Source organism: Sceloporus occidentalis, unplaced genomic scaffold, assembly GCF_023333645.1.
Source record: "Sceloporus occidentalis isolate IW3139 unplaced genomic scaffold, rSceOcc1.0.p SCAF_218, whole genome shotgun sequence".
NCBI classification, from domain to species: Eukaryota; Metazoa; Chordata; class Lepidosauria; order Squamata; family Phrynosomatidae; genus Sceloporus; species Sceloporus occidentalis.
In genome coordinates, this window is record NW_028317198.1 from 1118545 (window position 1) to 1122788 (window position 4244).

General features: G+C 41.7%; 1 non-coding gene across 1 annotated transcript; it reads left to right on the plus strand.

Moving 5' to 3' along the window:
• The first annotated feature begins 1898 nt into the window (after positions 1 to 1898).
• Positions 1899 to 2028, plus strand: LOC149277332 (small nucleolar RNA SNORA35). Its single transcript, XR_016279065.1, has one exon. It is a non-coding gene; the product is annotated as a small nucleolar RNA SNORA35 (small nucleolar RNA).
• The last annotated feature ends 2216 nt before the right edge of the window (positions 2029 to 4244 follow it).

Here is a 4244-nt window from a genome sequence, read left to right on the forward strand (position 1 = left end):
TTTTTTTTTTTTTTACATGTTTTTTTACTTTTTTTAGTTTTTTTTACTTTTTTTTAGGTTTTTTTTTTATTTTTTATTATAGCCATTAACCCTTTCCTTCCCCACTATTTTTGCTGCAATTGTTACCATGCAGCGGTATACGGCTGAGGAGGCGTATGCCTTTTTGGCCACAGATTCTGAGGCCACTGATACAGCGTCAGATTTTGACGTTGGTCAGTTCACAGATACATCTAGTGATGTATCTGTGGCTGTTAGGACGCCTACCACACGTAGTCGTGGCAGTGCACCAGAGGCATGGGTAGCGCCTAATAGGTACAAGCCAGCTATCCCTCCTTTTTCTGGAATTCCTGGCATCAATATTGATGTTACAGGATTCACTCCACTGCAATTTGTGCAGGTTTTTTTGGGAGACGATGTCTTGGGAGACATTGTCACACAAACAAACATTTATGCCCAGCAGCACCGTGCTGCTAGCCCTAATTCTTTTTGGGCAAAACAGCCATGGACTCCCATTGACGTGCCAGAATTTCTTAAATTCTGGGCACTCACAATGTTAATGGGCATTATAAAAAAGCCCTCCATCCGCTCCTACTGGAGCACCAGCCCCATCTTTAGTACCCCCATTTTTGCCCAAACTATAACTAGGCAAAGGTATGAAATGATTCTTCGTTTCATGCATTTTAGCGACAACAGCCTGTGCCCCCCTAAGGAGGACCCCCAGTTTGATAGGCTGTACAAAATCCGCCCCCTGATTACCCATCTCGCTGCCAGGTTTCTAGAGGTTTATACACCTGGAAAGAATATCTGCGTGGATGAATCCCTAATGAAATATAAAGGAAGGTTGGGATTCAAGCAGTATATTCCTTCCAAGCGCTCCAGGTATGGAGTGAAGGTGTATAAGCTCTGCGAGAGCGAGACAGGATATACTCATGCCTTCCGGGTATACGAGGGTAAGGATAGCTACCTTGACCCTCCAGGTTGCCCAGATCATCTGGGCACCAGTGCCAAGATTGTTTGGGACCTAATATTCCCCCTTATGAACAAAGGCTACCACTTGTATGTAGATAACTTCTATACAAGCGTCCCTTTGTTCAAGCTGCTGTATTGTTTCGATACGGTAGCTTGCGGTTCTATAAAAAAGAACCGCTTGGGTTTCCCACAACGCCTGGTACGAACCCGGCTAGGAAAGGGGGAGACCTCAGCTCTACGCCAAGAGGAGCTTTTGGCATTGAAGTTCAGGGACAGAAAAGAGGTGTGCATGCTGAGCACCATCCACGATGAGAGAACCGTGGAGGTTTCTGTCCGTGGCAGAGCTGGGGTCACTACAAAGCCAGTGTGCATCAGGGCCTATAACAAGCACATGGGTGGAGTTGATCTGTCAGATCAACTCCTACAGCCCTACCTCATTATGAGGAAGACAAAGGCCTGGTACAAGAAGGTTGCAATTTATCTAATGCAAATTGCAACCTATAACGCTTTTTTGCTGCACAAAAAAGCAGACACTGGGCTGAAGCTGTCTTTTTTGCAGTTTCAGCTCGAAGTAATTTCAGGTATCTTGTACCGTGATGCACCTGGTCCCCAAGTAGTGATGGGAACCAACAGAATTGGGGCTACCCATTTTATTTTTAAAATCCCCCCTACAGCAAAGAAGCAGAATCCCCAAAAGAGATGCAGGGTATGCTACAGCAGGGGGCAAAGAAAGGACACCACATTTTACTGTCCAGATTGCCCTGGAAAACCTGCACTCTGTGTCGGTGACTGCTTCAAGCTGTATCACACAGTTTCCCATTTTTAATTTTTTTTTTGTTCCTGCTCCATTTTTGTATTTTTTTTTAATTTTTTGTTACATTTACTGTTTTTTAGCTTTTATTTGCTCCACCATTTTTAAGCGTTTTTATTTGCACTGTCAAGTGACCCCTGTGTCCATTCCGTGGCATGAGGGACCACTTAAGGTGCTAGATCAAATCCCTTCTTGGAGATAGGCCAGGCTTTCTTGTAACCTGTCCCTACTGATAGTTGGGTACAAGCATTTTTCTTTACCCAGATGTAAAATTCCTACTGAATTTGAATTGCTCATGTTCCAAATGTGGCCCTTTTGCCCCCAAACAATCTGACAAACCCATGCATGTGGGGTATCAATGTACTCAGGAGATGTTGCTGGACACATATCTGGGTGTTGTGTGACAGCAACATATACCAGGAGCTGTAATTTCACACCTGAAGTACAAAGTATGTGAAAAAAACACCAAAAACAATTACTATCCCAAACTTTGACAAGGGTTGGTGGTAGGATTAGTGCATGGAAAGGGTTAAACTATCAGCATCTAAAATACCCTGGGGTGTCTAGTTTTCAAAAATATATGGTTTGGTGGGGTAAATTTAATTTGCTGGCTTCAAAGATGCCCCAAATACCACATAGAGACAGAATTACCAGATTCAGAGAAAAATGGTTTTGAATTAGCAAAACGCTACTTGTACTTATTGCCCCATAACGTGTAGAAGAAAGCAAAAAAACATAAAAACATTGGGTATTTCTAAACTCGGGACAAATAGTAGAATCTATTTAGCAGGTTTTTTCAGTAGTTTTTTATGATGAATAAAATATTTTTCAAATAAAAGTGAGAAAATGTGTTTTTTTTTCAATTTTTCGTCATATTTTATTATTTTTATTATAGGAAATTACATCATATGAAAAAAATTTTGGTGTCTGAAGAAAGCCCTTCTTGTCCTGAAAAAAAACAATATATAACTTGTGTGGGTTTAGTAAATGGGTTAAGAGAAAATTACAGCTAAACACAAACACCGCAGAAACGATAAAACAGCCATTGTCACGAAGGGTACAAAAAGTAAAATCAGCCTTTGTCACGAAGGGGTTAAATAAGAATGTTCTTTCTTATTGAGAACCCCGGAGTCCAGACCTTTCTCTAGTATGGCATACAGTACTGCGCTGTAATCTTTTGTAGGGTCCTGGTTAAGTGTTTTGTATGTGGTAGTATCCCCTAATATTCTATTTGCCTCTTTGATGTAATATTATTATTATTATTATTATCTTTTATTTATATAGCGTGTCTGAAGAAAGCCCTTCTTGTCCTGAAAAAAACAATATATAACTTGTGTGGGTTTAGTAAATGGGTTAAGAGAAAATTACAGCTAAACACAAACACCGCAGAAACGATAAAACAGCCATTGTCACGAAGGGTACAAAAAGTAAAATCAGCCTTTGTCACGAAGGGGTTAAATAAGAATGTTCTTTCTTATTGAGAACCCCGGAGTCCAGACCTTTCTCTAGTATGGCATACAGTACTGCGCTGTAATCTTTTGTAGGGTCCTGGTTAAGTGTTTTGTATGTGGTAGTATCCCCTAATATTCTATTTGCCTCTTTGATGTAATATTATTATTATTATTATTATCTTTTATTTATATAGCGCCAACAGTTTACGCAGCGCTTAATACAATACATAAATTCAAGGGATATGACAAGACAAGAATTGACAGACTAAGACAAACCGATACATTTGGTGGAGAGAGCCCTGCTCGCAAGCTTACAATCTAGAGGGAAAATGGGGTGATAAACATAAGGCATAGAGAAAGGGTGAGAGGTATTGTGGGGGTATCAATGACAAGGATGTTCTAGCAGCTAAGATGGTATGCTTCTCTGAAGAAGTGGGTTTTTAGATGTTTCTTGAATGTCGGGAGGGAGGGTGAATTCTGGAGGTTCCTTGGGAGCAGATTCCAGAGATATGGGGCAGCTCGAGTGAAATCTTGTAGACGGGAAAAGGAAGAGGTGATGAGTGAGGAGGAGAGCCTTAGCCCATGGGAGGAACGTAGGGATCGAGTAGGAGAGTATTTGCTAATGAGGTCAGAAATGTACGGAGGAGCGGTATTGTGGATGGCCTTATATGTCAGTACCAGGATCTTAAATTTAATTCTAAAGGTAATCGGAAGCCAGTGGAGGGTTTCACAGAGGGGGGAAGCAGAAGAGGAGCGACGTGCAAGGAAGATGAGCCTAGCAGCGGCATTAAGGATAGACTGTAGTGGAGAGAGTCGAGACAGTGGAATGCCAACCAGAAGAGTGTTGCAGTAGTCAAGACGGGAAATGATAAGTGAATGAACCAGAGTTTTTGTGGATTCTTGGGTGAGGAATGGGCGGATACGAGAGATGTTTTTTAGGTGCAGGCGGCAGGATCTGGCGAGGGACTGAATGTGAGGGATGAAGGAGAGGTTTGAGTCAAGGATGACCCCAA